The following is a 19133-nucleotide window of genomic DNA, read 5'->3' as shown; positions in this document are numbered from 1 at the left end:
GGATACTATCAAATACTTTTTTGTAGTCAAACCATGCCATACTTGAATTCTTCCCCTTTTTTACAGTTCTGCACTATGATTTTATTTAACAACAAATGATCATTTGCTCCATATAACTTTCTTTTTTTGTAGTCAGTCCATGCCATACTTAAATTCTTCCCCTTTTTACAGTTCTCCACTATCACTTTATTTAACAACAAATGATCCTTTGTTCCATATGACTTTCTTTTATTGCCCTTTTGTTCTATTACCATAATTGAGTTTTCTTCTAAATGACTATAAACTCTTTCTGGATCAATTCCAGTGTATAGTTTATATGTCATCGGAAGGCAAGTTGTTGGTCTATAATTTTTAGAGTAGCCTGCAAGTTCATTGTTTTTCCTGTTGTTAGCCAAGTTAGTGTCTGTTCGGGGTGCACATATAAATAATTCTTACTCATGGCTAAATCTTCTATCACTTATGTGAGTGTCACTATTATTGGCAGCACTCTCTCGCCATATGTATAAATACATGTATATGTAGATAACTCTCTTCGTAATCTTTGTTGTACTTAGCTTACAGCAGCTCTCTCTATTATGAATACCTCTTTATGATTGTACGCCAATGTCTTACTGTGCTGCTGCAAAGCATTATTTATCTTTGTATAACCTACATCTTTGAAGTAATTATCTGTATATTTATCACTGGGTCTGGGTCATGGCTGAAATGCTGAAAAGAGTCTTTGAGCAGCCAAATCACATGATTAAAAGTAAGTAAATAAAGTTCATGACCTGAAAGGTCAGGTTTTAGAAACCATTACTTAGCCAGGGAGGACAGCAAAGAAAGGTGGTAGTAGAAAAGACAAAAAGCTTGGAACATGTTTAGATGAGGTTAAATGCAAGTGGTGATCATGGTGACCACATAAAGGAAAACAGTGTCTACATCATCTAGTTGCCTAACTTTACCACAAGTCTCTACTCCATCTACCATTCGCATGGTGGGGGGGGGGGGGGGGCTAACATGTGTTAACAGCACATCCGGATAGGCTGGGATGAGAAGTTCTGTTAGTTGCATAATTAAGATCTTGTCACATGACATATTAACATTGTTTAATCCAGCATGAGACTGGAAACCCATCAAACAAATCTTTTGACTCAAACTACCCTGAGAATGCTCTAGAACTTGCATGGCACCCTACAACCTACCTGTAGCCAGTTTCAGCAATGTCATATTCATGACATTAAGTCATATGTACATTATATACTGCCTACAAGCATATGTCTGAATAGAATATGAGAGATTACTTTATTCTGCTAAGATGTCACTGGGCAATAGCTCCACTCTAAGGTGTAGGGGATAAAGCCCTGACTATGACCCAAAACTCCCAATTTGGAATAGTGGCTTGAGCACCAGAAGAGCCAGATTTGGGGGAGGGAGTGGGCAGCTTTCATCAGCTTACCAGTCTTGGGGGATTGGACAGGTACTTTGTTGATTAATTGCTTGCTCCCAAACAAGTAGAGACCTGCATTATACCTAAGAGCCACAGACTGGGAGCATGGGCTTGGTGACCCCAAACCAGTGACAGTAGCTCTCAATATTGTAGAGTGTTGGCTAGTATGCATATATCCTGTGGTGATGTGATGCTCATGCCAGCCATCCAGGAGGCAAGGTTAGGAACATATTAAGTAACCTACCCCCAGCATGATGCAAGCTGTTGACTCTGAGCTGAGATATGTACTGTGTATTTCCCTAGTTGAGAAGGAAGGAAGAGTCTTCACAATGCTTTGGTCTGGTGAGTAAGCCAGATCATTGGACAAAGGCAGTTAAGACACCTTCCCCTAAACTGCAAGCAAGTGGAAGATGGGATACAGTCATAGGCACAAGCTCCTCAATAATTGCCTGGGGGGGCGGCTCTTCCATTTGACTACCATTTAGAGTGGGTAGGGTATCCTGTGCTAAGATAATGGTTCAAGAGCTAAGGGTGACAGCTTGCTGGTTGGCAGTCAAGGAGGGAAACAGTACTAAGAAAAATAAAAAACAGGAATGTTCCTAGGTACTATGTTCCCATCAAAGCCTGAAATCTAATGAAATCAAATTTCAGATTAACTGAAAATTTATTCAAACGCCAGCATTAGTTTTATGTTATGCCATTACAGCTATAATAATATACTGCAAGAATGCAGAAAGTACTTAAACTGCAAGACTCTGTGTAGTCACTGAAACCAATGCCTTATGATTATGTTTGTGTGCTTTTGGCACCTTTTAGGTTACTCTCCACAGTCAGGGACCCAGACGGTTAATGTTATGTCAGCACAAAAACCACGTGCAGTATGTATCCAGGCACAGTGGCAATTACTGCCATCAGCACATTATCAAGATTCTGAGATGAAGGACAAATGCATTGAGACCCTCGAGGTAAGGATTCAAAAAACATACAGAATCTGCAGCTGTGAACCTGAATACACTTAACCCGAATACATTCACAGATTATAAGCTACTGTGTACCTTATATTAATTTGACTGCTGACAGAGCAGGGAGTTCCACAGAGCAATGAATAAACCATATTTTCTAACACTCTGTGTTATAAATCAATACTTTTCTTCATTTCATATGCTGTTAATATCTTACAACCCACACTGATGTCTAACCTTTCTGTTGACAGTAAAATATTATTAAATGAAACAATAAAACACATATATGTGAAGCATTCGTATATGTTAAGCCACACACTCTTTTCTGAAAGAAAAAAACTGAAGCATTTCAACTGCAGATAGCCTACATGTGAAAAACTAAATGGAATTTAGATAGACTGTTCTGCCCAGCTTTAATAATTCATGCTTATGTAAACTAAGTAGAGAAAAGAAAAATAACTTCACACTGCAAACAATAGAACTTATAACCCTGTCTACTGAAATGTACTCAAATCTGAGAAAAGTTAAGAACATCATTTCACCTTGTTTGCTAATTGAAAGAACTACAGACTTTCAGTTGTACCAGATTAATCCACAACATATTCATTTAAGTAGACTCTTGTCATTCTTGTAATATATCATATAATCTAACATTGTATTGAACCGAAAAGACCCTTTTATGAGATATAAACAGAAAAGGCAGTAAACACTGTTAAAAAAGAGAACAGAAATATTTGCAAATGTCATCAACACGTGGAAAGTTACTGTTACTACTGAGAGCTGTGAGGGAGCACAATTGTAAAACAACCTGTTAATGCATAAATGATCGTGTTGGCTTGAAAACAGTTTTAATAAACAAAATCTGCACAGCCACAAAGGGTTCTAAACCCCCTTTCGGAAGAAGCTGGCAAGAGAGCACTGTGTTTTCAAAGTTTAACAAAACAATTCACATGCTATAATGACAAACTCAGAAAAAAGAGCAAAAAGCAGCATGACTACAGCAAGTGGGGTTTGGCTTTATTTGTCCAAATGCACCATAAAGATTTTTAAAAAGGAAAAAGTAAAACGTCATAGGTATTCAGAAGCTATGTAGCCAAAACACTGGTATCTCCTGATGGGCTCATTTGCATATAGTCCATGGGCCTACACTACAAGAGATTAAAAGTATTACACAGTGAAGATTATAGCATTGCTGGTTATTTCTTGTTGTTTTTACTTAATAGTTTGCCTGGAAAAAACGTTTTACCCTTTGATTTGGATGTTACTTGACACATTTTGCAGTAATTCTAATATTTATGAACATCAGGCTTGTTTTAAACCCTATGTTTCTAAATTATAGCAACACATTTTAATTATATGATACAGACCAAGAAGAAAGCATGGCATATTCATAAATTTTACTTTACTAACCTCAAATTATCATAAAGATTAAACAAAATAAATAAATAAAAAAGTCACAGACATTTTGACACCATGTAGCTGAAACATTGGTATGCCGGGATTTAGGTATTACACTGTAAAAATTCTACCTTGGCTATGTCTTTCTTACAATGTGTGTGTGTGTGTGTGTGTGTGTTTGTATATATATCTATATATATATATATATATATTCCCTACCTTCACCTCTGACTTTCAGTCTTCCCCTTAGTTGACTCTCAGCATTTTTTTAAATGTGTAAATGGAAGGCTACAGTTGCTTTGTATGGACATTTAAAAATACCACTTAGGAGAGTCTATAGCATGGAACAGACTAAGGTAAGTTTTAAAAGAAAATTATAAACTCTGAGATACAGACAAATTCTTGCCACCAGAGCTAAGTGAATAAAGCAGGTGCCTCAGTTAGCATGATAGCAAGAATCTGATTCAGGGACAAAGTAAAGCTGCACCAAAGAACACCTCATTAGCAGCTAATTACCACATCTCTAAATCAGACACTACGATGTCAGATCTGATTGCACAGGTGTTCTCCCCACCAGTCCATTCATAGCTGTAGTAGTGGCACCCACCAGGGCATATAGGGACACATGCACACACATCCTTACAGCTACTTGCAAGCTCTTACAAACAGATACTCTCTCACATGTACACACATGCAGCCGTATTCATGTGCCTACAGACTCTCTCACACACACACACACAGAAACACATTCACGGATGGCTCCACAAATACCTACCTGTAATAACAGAATGAACCATGACCATTCTGTAAGGGTGAGTGGGTGAACACTGTCAAAAGTTTTTCCTTCTTACAAAAAACGATTATTCTTGTCCCAGCACCATTTATGATGGAGAACAAATAGCTAATTTACATTAGTCACTCCCTAAAACTGCTGAATTTGTGTGCAACTTCACCAGCAAGACCAGTCCAACCAGTGCCAGCAGAAGTGTGCCACCTCGGAATCACTCAAGTCTTACAATATGAAATCTTTCACAGTTAAGGATTTCACATCTCTACTATCAGCCTTTCTGAATCCCAAAGAGATATAGATAGCATGATAAGTAAATGGTGACTCCACACTATAAAAAGTATAATACTGAAATTAAAAAAAAAAGAATAAAGGACATCAGAGAATACAGTTTGCAGGTAAGTCAAGCAAATTATTTAGAAATGTTAGTTATGGACATTTTACATGATTTTCTGTATAATCTAGATCTCATTTTAAGTTGTAAACAGGAAGCAGACAAAGAGAACCCTTCCTGACAAAATTATAACTCCATTAGTCGTTTAGAGGGAAGAGTCCATGGAATAGTTAAACTTGCAAACGTATCGGTATTTATTTTGAAAATGTGTCATTGAAGTGAGCATACAATGTCTTCTTATAGAACACATTGCAAACTAACCATTTAGTGTACTCAAAGAAACAATGAAAGAAAGGTCATATTAAGTTAATAAAAATTTCTAAAACTCCACCTACAGATGTTGAAATGTCTCCTATTAAAGTCAGTGGTTAGATGCATCATGGACATTAGGCACACAAACAAAATCTAGGCTTATCAGACCTTTTCTAAACATGTCTTAACAGCTTAGATCAGGGTGTAACTCACTTTGATATGTTTATGGCTAAAAACTGTTCAAGAGCATATCACATAATGCCACTAATGTACTACTGTGGTATTAAATCCATTCCCCCTCAAGTTGGTAGGAGAGTGCCTAAATAGAAGGCAGCAGGTGACACTCGCTGGAACTAATTCTAGCAAAGGATGTGTCACTAATTAAGTACCTCAGGACTCGGTCATGAGCCCATTTTCTCTTTTTAAACTGTGACCACATATAAATTGTTATGCATACTGACACCTGTACAACAGGCAATACGCTTACATAGCTGGCAAGACATTAAAGCTGCTCATGATAGCTTTATAGTATGGAATGAGGGTACCACTAGAATAATCTAGAATTTAGCAGGGAAAGTGCTTATGATCCAGTATTGCATATATGCCTCCCTATTAAAGTGAAAAGGGTCTAAACTGATGAATTTCTAGGAAAAATGAAGCAAAACTATCTGTATAGGTGAAGCCCAAGAGGGACATGCATATGTTGTTGTTAGTACTGTCTTCTTCTCTTTCGGCTGCTCCCATTAGGGGTCGCCACAGCGGATCATCTATTTCCATTTCTTCCTGTCCTCTGCATCTTGCTGTGTCACACCAGCCACCTGCATGTCCTCTCTCACCACATCCATAAACCTTATCTTAGGTCTTCCTCTGTATAGACCTATTTGTGTATATTTTTGATTAACAGATATAAACGTGTGTATCATGGTCTCAGCATGCGCAGATGGTGCTAAAATAGGAAGAGTAGGACTAAACCAAAATGTATTTTGAAACTCCAGAATAATATAAATGAATAAAATGAATACAAATATTTTGTTTTCTTCTCACCCAGTTATCATGATATTCTTGTGGGTTCACGTTTCAATTTTTGTTCATATGATGTATTACTCATCTTTTCACTGTTTTGTTAAACTTACACTTATGTAATGATTTTTTTGCATGAACTACTATGTAACTCAACATTTGTTTATCTGTCTTTGGAGCTTTTTTTTCCCCAGGTCTCCCCTGAAAACGGGCTACTGGCCCAGTCAGACACTACCCGGTAAACAAATGTAAATAAATAAATAAACTGGTGTTACAGATGCAAAATGAAGGGCTTCTGTGAATTATTCAGAAATGCCATGCAATATATTTTTGGGTCAATAGCAAAAACAGCTTATATCACTTAGATAAAGGAATTCTTGCTCACCTTGGGTGAAAAAAAAATCTCTAGTAGCTGTTTAAAACAACAGTGCAGCAGGTGACTTAGCACCAGTAAGGAAGGTTAATGAAGTAACCCTTGCTCAGTAAAAGGAAATTCTTCAAAGAAGAGGTAGAGAAAGTGAGAGGAGCAGCTTTATCTTGTACAGAGTGTTCATCTCAATGATGTATCTTAGTATCTCTAATAAGCATTACTGCTAACACATGTTAGAAGATGCCTTTAAGTGCTTAAATTAACACCTCTATCACGTATATTTTCATAACCTGCTTAGACATAGGATTACTTATCTAGAAACTGTCTTATTATGACTTTTGAAGCCATCTGAAAATGATGATGCACATTCTAAATGCACAAGGTAAAGCATTTAGAGAGAGAGACAGAGACGTGCATAAGTTACAATAGGTGGCAACAATGTGAAGTTATCCATACAGAAAATTGGTATTTCTGGCTATCCTGACTCTTGATCCACTTACAGAACATTGCATGCAGCATTTGGAAACCATTTAGAATGATGAATAAATATGCAAAGTAAGGTCCAGATGAGATCAAAGAAGGTTACTGAAGAAGTAGAACAACTCTCCTATGAACAAAAATTAAAATATTCAAATACCAGTTTAATATGCCCTTTCTTCAAGTATAGGTCAAAATACAAGGACACAGCAGAGGTGTAGCTCATTAAAGGTGAAGGAAGCAGAACATTAAAAACTTGTTTAAAAAAGAAGATACATTTAAGCAGAAACAGACACAATTATCAGTTGATTTTCAAAATATGTAAAACAAGTATGTTTTCCCATTCAGGGAGAAGTAAGCAATATGGACACCTTGCTTGTCAAGAAGGCAATGACAGACACAATCTTTGCATTCAAAATAGAAAGGACAAACTAATAGAACAACAAAAAAAGAATGCATAAATATAGACAGTTATTAAAAAATAATCACTTAAATAAGATTAGAAATTATACCTAGTGTTACATGTGTGCATAATATTGCACTGAAAGCTGCAGGGGGAGATTGTTGGAAAAATCGTAAAGCAGTAATCTGGGTGTTAGAAATATTTTGCCTATTTGGTAGGTGGTTGTAGTCAAACAGGAATACATTCATGCTGAATGCATCCACAAAGACTTAAAAAGAAAAAGTAAAAAGTCATGGACGTTTAGAAGCCATATAGTTGAAAGACTTGATGTCCTTAAATGGTCATTTGCATACATCCCATGTGCCTCTATTACAGGAGGTTTAAGGTATCACACAGTCAAAACTCTAGCTTGGCTGGGTGTTCTTGTACTTTTTGCTAATTGGTTTGCCTGTGTGAATTTTTTACTCTTTGGTTTGGATATTAGTTGGGATATTTTTCAGACACCTTAACTGTTATGGGCATCAGTTGGATGAAACACCTATTTTTCTAAAGTATAGACAGTCCATTTATGCTGTCCTTATAAGGTTATAAGAAAGCCAAAACATGCATGTCCACAGCTAATGGGGTTTGGCTTAAGTGGCCTGAATCCATCCACAAAGACTTAAAAAGTAAAGTCACTGACATTCAGAAGCCATATAGTTGAAACACTTTGTGTCCTTAAGGGGTCATTGGCAGATATTCCATGGGCCTCTATTAAGTTCTAGCTTGGGTTTGCTAGTTTTTTCTTGTATTTTTTACTAATAGGACTCAGTATGGGAAAACCTCTTCCATAACTGCTCCAGCCTAACAGAATCAGCTACCAAAAGAACCTAAAAATGAGGAAAACTTGATTAGACAGCAGATTAAACTGTTTCTCTGACTGTAAATTTTACAGAGATGTAAGGTTCATAGGTAGGTACTAGGCTATTGGCCCTAGGGCCCATATAAGCTTAGCCAAACAGTACCCTGGCTTTTGCCACCCAAGAAAATTATTTTCCTGTGCCCCTGTCAAGCAGAGCCACAGAAGTGATCCCTGGGGTGAATTTCTTATCTCCCATCCAATTATCAAGATTTTTCTTGAAGCGTGATAATGAGGAGCTTTGTTTGATATAGATAGGACGTTTGTTCTGGAGTATGTGAAGTCTCTGAGACAGGAATCTATCCCTCCAGCATGTTCTGTGTATTGTGGTGACAAGGTTTAGGTCCCTAGAGTGTGTAGCTCGAAGGGATTGGGATTTCTTTACGTGGAGCATGTCCAACAGCTCTGGCTTTGACATAGCTTTGTATGTTAGGCAGAGATCTCCTCTGAGTAGGCGATATGCGACAGAGTAAAGCTGGAGTTTTTTTAGATGATCTGCATAGGGCATCTGTTTGAGGCCTTTAATCCTCTTTGTGAGGTATTTCTGTGGCCTTTCCAGTTGTTGTAGATGTCTTGTGAGGTAAATACCAAAAGGGGCGTTGTACTCTATAATGGGCTTAATGAGTGATGAGTAGAGGGGAACAATGACCTCTTTTTTTCCTGGATGAGAAATCTTTTGTGATGAGGTGTGCAACGTAGAAGGATTTCCTGACTACTGTGGCTATGTAATTATCAAAGGAGAGACTACTGTCTACCTGTGTCCCAAGGTCTCTTATCACACTTTCGGTGTGAAGCAGACTACCGCCTATGTGGTAGTTCATGGGTACAGAGTTTTTACTAAAAGTGATGACAATGCACTTTTTGGCATTGAGCTTGAGGCCATGGCTTTGACACCTGGCATCTGTCTCAGTGAAGACCTTTTATACGTTGTCCACATCGTTAGGAGATTTGATTATGACTCCTAGTTTGCAGTCATCTGCGAACTTTGTTAGCCAAAGACCTTCTGTGTTAGCCTGTACTTCAGAGAAGTAGATACCAAACAGGAGAGGACCTAGGACTTAACCCTGTGGTACTCCACTTGTAACTGGTCTGAAGATGGATTTAGAGTCTGCTACTTTCACAGTGTGGGTTTGGTCAGTGAGCCAGTTGGCAACCCATCTTGTGACATAGGGATTTATACCTAGTTTAGTGAGTTTGTCTATAATTCCAGAGTGGGGGATGGTGTCGAAAGCCTTTGCAAGATCTAGATAGGTTGTGTGTACCACCTTACCCTCATCTGCAGCTTTGGTGACCACTTCAAAGAAGTCTATAAGGTTTAGGAGACATCATCTGCCTTTTACAAACCTGAACTGGGTAGGGTCCAGAGTTTGGAGATTACCAATGTCATTGTTTATAAGTTTCATGATGATAAGCTCCATAGCCTTGCAGACCAGGCTCATCAGGCTAATGGGGCGGTAGTTCCCGGGGTCCATGGTGGCTCCCCCTTTGTGGAGTGGGATAACTGTTGCTGTGCACCATTCAGTGGGCACAAAGCCTGAGGTGAGGCTATGATTGAACATGGTACTTAGGTGGGGTGCCAGTTTGTTCTGTAGTTCATGTAGAACGCAGCCTGGGATGTTGTCAGGTCCCATGGATGCTGTGTTCTTGGCTTTGGAGAGTGTGTTTTTACCTGTGCAGCCATGATTACAGGTACTTTGCATTCTTCTGGTATAGAGATGGGCCCTTTAGGGGATGAGAGAGAGGTAAAGTTAGCACTGAACCTATCTGCCAGGATGTTGGCAATATCAGTTGGTTCTGTATATTTAATGCCATTGTGCTGTAACTCAGAGCTGATCTGAGTGTTGCCATTGAGATTCTTGACATAGCTATACAATGCTTTGTGGTTGTCTTTAGAATCAGTGGCGATTTTGTTTTCGTAACTAGCTTTGGAGGATTTTATGAGGAATCTCAGCTTCTTACTGAGGCTGACCATGGAGTTCCTCCAATCATGGGATTTTACTCTTTTTTGCAACAGTTTCTTTCTTCTGTTGAAGAGTTTGTTTATAGCAAGGGACCACCAGAATGGCTTCCTTTTTTGGAGGATAGCATCTTGGTTCTGTTAGGGATTGCACGATCCATGCACTCATGTAAGTGCTTATAAAGTGCAATTGTATAGGATTCAGCAGTTGTATCTCTATTGTCCATCAGCATGGGTGTCATGAAGTTTGACACTTCTGTCTTAAGAAGCGTGAAGTTGGCTTTGGAGAAATTTTTTACGGTGGTTTCCCTAATGGGAGGTGGGGCTGGGATGTGGATGTCTAGGGTGATTTGCTTGTGGTCGGATCTGACCAACAAGGAATTGACCTCTGGTGTGGAACACCGGTTGCCCATGTTGGTAATGACCAGGTCTAGGATATTGCTGCCCCTGGTGGGGGTGTGGATAAGTTGATCCAAGGCATTGGAATTTATGAATTCCAGAAAACGTTGAGCACAAGAGTTGGTACATGAGCAGTTTTCCCAGTTAATGGTGGGGTAGTTGAAATCATCCATTATTAGGGTATTAGGTTGTACCCTAATATTTTCCAGTGTATCAAGAAATGAGGAGTGGGAATCCTGGGGCATGGGGGGGATCTGTAGCAAGCTACAATTTGCAATGCAGTCTTGCCCAGAGTTAGTTGCACTTGGATAATCTCAGATGCATTATGCTGAGCAACTAGCATGGAGATGTGGATATCCTTAATGAATATGGACATGCCTCCACCTTTAGTGCTTCGGTCCAAGTTAGGTGGCCGAAAGGTGTGGTATGAATTATAGCCTGGCAATGCAGGGGTGCTCTCTGCAGCCTTGAACCAGGTCTCTGTCACTACACAGATGTCGATGTTCTCCATTTTGAGGTTTAGACTTCTAGCATTGAGTAGCATTACCCTCAGATTTTGCTTGCTTGTACCTGTTGCAGTGGTGAATTTGTCATTTGAATCTTGCCTAAAAAAGGCACTATAGGGTTGGCAAGAACCTTAGCCAGCATCTGGAATCCCAAGGGCGACAGGTGCAGGCCATCTCTGGCAAAGCATCGTGGTTTGTCGATCATGTCATCCCAGGCAGACAGATACTGGATCCCCTTAGAATGACACCAGAAGCTTAGCCAATTGTTGAAGTCAATCATTTTGTCCTTGTACTGCGGTATCATTCTAGGTGATGGCAGGATGCTATCAGGGCAAGGGTCATACCTGCCTGGGCTACAAGATCAGAAAGCTCCTCCATGTCTCTTTTCATGTAGTCCAGGGAGGTACGTCTCAGGTCATTCACACCAACATGGACAATGATAGAGTCATATTTGTACTTGCTGTGGAGTGACCTGAGTGCATGCATTATGTGGCGGATCCTGGCACCTGACAGGCAGCTGACAGTGACTTTCTCCTGGTTTAGCCTGGTGAATGGAACATCAGTGTGCCTGACTATAGAGTCACCTATGACTAGAGTGTTAGGTACATCGTTATGCCTTATGTGCTGTGGTTGAGTGGCACACTGAGTTTGTGGGCTGTGTGTCATTTGGGTTGTGTTGGGGGGTGGAAGTTGCTTGCGTTTCTGCTTTGGAGGTCCCTGTTGCTTGGGTAGATTTTTTTGAGAGCCTCCATGAATGTAGGTGTGTGTTTTGTGTTTCTATGTGTGTGTTTTGGTGGTGTAGGTTTTGAGGGACTATGTGATGAGTGTAGTGTGGTGCAAGTGTTTACCTTCGCCTCTTGACTGTCTAGTCCAGTCTTGGGTGAAGAGAGCTTTGCTTCCAGTTTGGTTATATAAGTGCATCTCTTACAGGTTGTAGTGTTGGGTGGTAGGAGGAGTGGGTTGTCTGTGTACATGAGGCAATTGCTGCATTGCCCCAAGATGCCCAGATTCATCAGGTAGACAGGAGAAAACACAGGGAGCTGACCCTTAGACATGGATAGGTGCTTATTTATTAAGTATTAAAAACTATTTTCCTCTAGACAAGTGAGGAAAGTTGAGTGCTGTAGTAATTTGTAGCTTATTTAATGAGTTCTGAACAAGTGCTGAACTCAAAGAAACAGATTTGAGTGCTGAAACTAGAAAACTGGCTAGTTCTAAGAAACAAAAGCTAGAAGGCTTCCCTCTAACACAGAAAGGCTTGAGGGCGCAGAAGCTTACAAACAGTCCTAGATACAGCAAATCTGTATCTGGACTAAACAACTTATAGGAAAGGCAGGAAACAAGCTTAGAAAATATTTTTTAAGGTAAGTTATAAATGCTTACCCACACATTTTGACCCTCCTAATTAAATAACTCATCATGAATATATAATATATATTATATAATATATTAATATATTAGAGCAATGCCATGTAGTCACATATTCAAACAATCTCTAAAGTGATTTCTCCTTAATTTCTGGCTCTGTTCATGTCTTACACCAGGCTGACACTACCTGTTACTCCTTCCTTCTTCCTCCTCCTTCCCAAGCTCTTCTTTTTCCACTTTCCTCCCTTCTCTTGTTACTCAGAACACCAGTTACTTCCCTGAGAGCTTCCTACTTTAACTCCATTTCCTAATCTCCCCCCAACTGCAAAAACTCTTTCCTTTCTCTTAGACGTTTGCCCATATTTAACATGCTTAACATTTTTACCATTGGTTATCACTACTGATTATTCCTTACTAGATGTTCCATATCCTGTGATTGTTGCTTCATACTCACTGTATGATTTTTTGATCTGACTTTATTTATCCTGTATGTCGATTCTGCTATTTGTTACTGCACTTCATATGATAATATTATGTAGTTTATTAATTTAACTATGTATGCTGGAGCTTTTCTCCCCAGGCCTCCGCTGAAAACGGGATTCATACCCAGTCGGTCTTTCCCAGTAAACAAATGCCATATAAATAAATAAAAAATAAAATAAAATATGCCTGTATTGTATATATATAATGGTGATGGACAGGTTGACAGACGAGATCAGACAGGATTCCCCGTGGACTATAATGTTTGCAGATGACACTGTGATCTGTAGTGAGAGTATGGAACAGGTGGAGGAGACCCTGGAGAGATGGAGATATGCTCTAGAGAGAAGAGGAATGAAGATCAGCAGGACTAAGACAGAATATACGTGTGTGAATGAGAGGGAGGATAGAGGAATGGTGAGGATCCAGGGAGTAGAGTTGGTGCAGGTGGATGAGTTTAAATACTTGGGATCAGCAGTTCAGAGTAATGGTGAGTGTGGAAGAGAGGTAAAGAAGAGAGTACAGGCAGGATGGATTGGGTGGAGAAGTGTGTCAGTTGTGATTTGTGACAGACAAGTACCTGTAAGAGTGAAAGGGAATGTCTACAAGAGGGTAGTGAGACCAGCTATGTTATATGGGTTGGAGACAGTGGCATTGACAAAAAGGAAGGAGTTAGAGCTGGATGTGGCAGAGTTAAAGATGTTAAGATTTGCACTGGGTGTGACGAGAGTGGACAGGATTAGGAATAAGTATATTAGAGTGTCAGCCCTGGTTGGACAGTTTGGAAACAAAGCCAGAGAGGCACGATTGTGTTGGTTTGGACATGTGCTGAGGAGGGATGCTGAGTTTATTGGGAAAAAGATGCTAAGGATGAAGCTACCAGGTAACAGGAAAAGAGGAAGGCCTAAGATAAGGTTTATGGATGTGGTGAGAGAGGACATGCAGGTGGTTGGTGTAACAGAGCAAGATGTAGAGGATAGGAAGAAATGGAAACAGATGATCCGCTGTGGTGACCCCTAACAGGAACAGATGAAAAAAGATGATATGATGATCTATATATATATATATATATATATATATATATATATATATATATATATATATATATATATACACACACACACACATATATATATATATATATATATATATATATATATTATATGGGTCTACTTCAGAATGTCGACCGTTCAGAATGCCGACTTTCATATGGCTGATACCATATGATCGACATTCCGAAAGACCGACATTCTGAAATAGCACCATTTACCTACCTGTAAACACAGTAAAACTGTATTATGCAGGGTGGAAGCCCCCCTGTACCCCCCACACCCCCTGCTACTTAAATATTCTCACTCTGAGATCGCACTACAGTGCAGGAAAGGGGAATCTCCCATTCCTGCGGTGTAGCAGGATCTCCGCTATCATTTGTCGGCCTTTCAAACATTCGCTCATATGGTGTCAGCCATATGAGTTTCGAACATTTGAAAGTTTGAACAAATGAAGGGCTCCCATATATATATATATATATATATATATATATATATATATATATATATATATATATATATATATATATATATATATAGAGTCAACACTCGGTTAAAGGCCTATCAAATCATCTCATCCCAAACTGAGATGTGGCCATGCTAGCAACAGTCTCATCTCTCACTCTGAATACACACTTCCTATAACTGCGTTAAATTAAATTCTAGCATAAATGCTTCTACCATGTAGGCTATCATCAATAAAATATTTAGATTCATCAATCTCTCCCCCATTGTTTAACCTCTCCAAAGGGTGAAATAGCTATCTGTAATAGCTAGAGACACCCTCCTTCTGTCTGCATTCACATTTAAACTTATAAACAATCATTATTGTCTATTATCGGTAGCAAATAAACTTCACATTAAACCCCTCCACTTAACTTCAAAACAATAATGTAATTGTAAATAAAATTTTAAATCCTTTTAATATATTCATGGCAACAATAATAAAACTCTCAGTTTTCCATGTCCTAAGAACTTTAGTAAAATAGCTACTGCCAACTGGAAAATCTGCTGCAAGATATAAGAACCCTAATTTAGCCACTGCAATTGATGTCACCTCACTTTTATTCTAATAACCAAGTAATCCAACCTCAACATGCTGATTTAATATTTATTGTGAATATGTAATTAGTTAGGTCAACTCACAATAGAAATTTGCTTCCTCAGTTAAATTGTATATAATGTAATCATACTTGTACCAATCTACTGTTTCTTTCATGTAAACAAATGCAAAGTACAATAAAATACAGTGACATATTATTACTTTTTGATAGCTCTTATCATACTGCCTCATTTGTGTTTATATAAATTAAGATTATGCTATCATTAAAATGACTCATTCGTGTTAAACTTTGATTGGAGCTGCCTTGTTAGACTTTATATAAATTACTGAATGACTCATTCTTGTTAAACTCTCTATAGAACTGCTTTATCAGACTTTGCAGAAGTGGAGAATTTTACACTCTTTGACTTGGATTGTGGCTCTTCTGGCCAGTACACTTACACAATTAACAAACTGTCAATCAATCATCCAACCAACCAAACAATGTCAGCCCTATGGCACTAATAAACATATTAACTCCTCTTCTGTGAGTTCTTATCTAACCCCTAGTATTTGATAATATATGTAATTTCTAACTGTTACCATTTCACTTGTTGGCCACTAGTTCCATGCTCACTATGTATTTCCCAACATTTCCAGTGAGGTACAGTACCCGATGCTTCGTCCAGTTATGCCATGTCTATAAGGCTGTTCTTGTCCACCTTCACAGAACTTAATTAAACTGGCAAGACATCTGTTATGCAAAACCTGTCTACCAGCAGTCAGAGAATTAATAACAAAGCATTCCACCATCCTATTATGCAGAATCATTTCCATAAGGTTCCTTGAAATGGATGTTAAACTAATAGGCTTATAAATATCTTTCTCCTTTATAGACCCACCTTTATATGAGGGAAGCACCAGTAACAGCTTCCAGTCCTGTTATGACACCTGTCAATAGTTCACAGAGCATTACACCTCTGTTTTAACACTGTGGAAGGTAGGGCCATACCTCTCAACCTTTAGTGCAAGAATTCTATACAAAACCTGACAAATGGGGGACAAAGGCCAAAAAAATTGGGACAGATCTTAAATATTGCTCTTATAAACTTAGAAAGTTGCTAGAGTAACAGGGATTGTGTTAACATACATTTCCTGAAGGATTAGAAGTCTGAAACTCAGATGTATTTCAGTATTTAGTGACTTCAATCCTCAGATCATCCCAGTGATTTGCCAGAAGCCAAAATATGTTGTGAGGAATAGACCAAAGTATGAGGCAAAAATCTGGATAGTTGAGAGGTATGGGTAGGTCACCTAGAATTTGCATTTTACCTTCTTGAATGCCCTTAATTTTTGCCTACATCTTCTTATATTCTCTTTAATCTGGGACTGCATTCCCACTCATATTTGAGTTTTTCATGCTAGCAGTCTAACTTGTCACAGTGTAAATACAGACCTGAAGAACTTATTCAGTAGTTCTACATGATATGCAACATTTTCAGGCTTTCTTCCCATCCAATAAAATTATCTCCTGACATTATGTCATATGTTGACCCACGTAACTGAACATTTTATATTACACATCTCTCAACCTCTTTGTTATTTCCATCTCAAGGTCTATCATAAGCTTTGTTGCCTTTTTTCGTCTTATCCCTTGTGTCTTTTTTTACTTATTCCTGACTTACTGCTGCTTTCTTTTTAACCAGACTAACTGGACTCTTTAATCACAGACCCTTCTTCCCTTTATTCATGACTTTATGCCCTCCCTCGTTTGTCTTTAATAAAGTTCTAAAGGTACTCCAGCATTCTCAGCTCGTCCTACTATTCTATACTAAACAACATAGTCTCTAACAATCTGAAGTCTGCCTTCCTGTAATCCCAGATTTGTTTTTAGCATGCCCTATTCTTATCACAGAGAGGGCAAACCATATGGGGCATCACGACTGTTGACAAGCTGCTATCTCACCTCAGCCTCTTTCACCCTCCCCTCTGCATTATTTAAAAATTATGTCAAAGATAGCCTCTCTTCTCAAATGGGGAACATTAGTTTGTGCTTTAGACCATCTACATCAGAGTTTCTGCTATTTTTCCTAAGTGCAAACACTTTTTTGGTAGAAGGATTAAAGTTCTTCGTGAGTAAGATTCCTCTATTTCTTGCTCAGTCACTAATGTTGGAATGTCTTCATGCTGTCAAACCCAGTCTTACTTGCACCTGGGGGATGCAGACCTAACAGGACGGAAATGGGCAGAATTGTTGAAGCTGCACCTACTGAGAAATGAAAGACAAAGTAGTTACATGCCTTCTCCAAGATTTTATATGTAGTAGACTGGTGTCAGCAAAATGTCTTGGTCTCTTCCAGTTTTAATACAAATATCAAAAGAGAAGTACAGAAAGGTGCATCTAGGAGAGAAAGAGGCGTGGGGGATCTTACTATAGCCTTAGATATTACTGATAGACTCAAAACAATTATCAAGGCTCAAAAGACAAACCCACCTCCATAGGTATCACAAGGGATAAGAAACTAAGAGTAATGCTACTCAACGCCAGAAGTCTAAACCTCAAGATGCACGCACTCGAAACTCTCCTTAGCATGGAGAACATCGATATCTGTGCAGTAACAGAAACCTGGTTCAGGGCTCCCGAGAGCACCCCAGCACTACCAGGTTATACCTCATACCATGCTTTTCGGCCCCAAAACTTGGACCGAACCACAAAAGGAGGGGGAGTATCGATATTCATCAAAGATACCCACACCTCCAGGTTGGTGGCAAAGCACGAAGCATCAGAGACTATCCATGTGCAACTAACAGTGGGTAAAACTGCCTTCCAGTTTATAGCCTGCTACAGACCACCCTCCCAAACCCAGGAACCCCACTCGGCCTTCCTGAGAACACTGGAAAATATGAAGGTCTCTCCAAACACCATTATATTGGGCGACTTCAACTACCCAAACATAGACTGGGAGCATTACTCTAGCTCCAACACCCTAGCCCAAAGGTTCCTAGAATTTATAAACTCAAATGCTATGGAACAACTTGTTATCACTCCCACAAGAGGGGAAAACATACCGGACCTGATCATCACCAACATGGGGACTCTATGCTCCAGACCAGAAGTGTATCCCTCACTGGTAAGATCAGACCATAAACTAATCTCACTGGATATTCACATCCCGACCCCACCCCCTGCCCAGAAAACCACACTGAAAAACTTCTCTAAAGCAAATTTCACACTCCTCAAAACTGAGGTGGAATCCTTCAAAGCCCCCGGGCCTGTGGAAAATACAGCCCAGACCGCAGAATCCTTTATAAACGCATTCTATGAACACCTTCAGGAATGCATGGATCATGCGATCCCAAATAAAACCAAGACCCAATCCTCCAAAGGCAGACGTCCTGTCTGGTGGACCCCAGCCATAAACAAACTATACAATAGAAGGAGGAAGCTACTAAATGATAGAGCAAAATCCCAAAAGGGAAGGCACCACTGATCAGTGTTAGCCAAAAACTACGGGCACACACAAAATTGTCTAAGGCCAGCTTCGAGAGAAAAATTGCACAGGACACTAAGGATAATCACAAGGCTTTCTTTAGTTATGTTAGGAACCTGGGTGGTAATTCCCAGATATGCTCAGAATTAGCCCACAATGACAAAGAATACACCAACCTCACAGGCATTGCCAACATCCTAGCTGACAGGTTCAGCACAAACTTCTCCCCTCCCCACCAAATGGGCAAATATCTATCCCAGCAGAGTGCTGCCCCTGGCATCTCAGATGCTCAGGTAAGAGCCCTCTCCAAAGCAAAAACACAGCATCAATGGGACCAGATGGTGTCCGGCTGCCCTACATGAACTCCAAGAAGAGCTAAACCCAAACATAAAACTACTGTTCAATCTCAGCCTTACTACAGGATATGTGCCCAAAGAGTGGCGTACAGCAA

The sequence above is a fragment of the Protopterus annectens genome, chromosome 2.part1 (genome assembly GCF_019279795.1).
Source record: "Protopterus annectens isolate FY-2018-M chromosome 2.part1, PAN1.0, whole genome shotgun sequence".
Taxonomy (NCBI): domain Eukaryota; kingdom Metazoa; phylum Chordata; order Ceratodontiformes; family Protopteridae; genus Protopterus; species Protopterus annectens.
Note: the sequence above shows the minus strand (reverse complement) of the source record.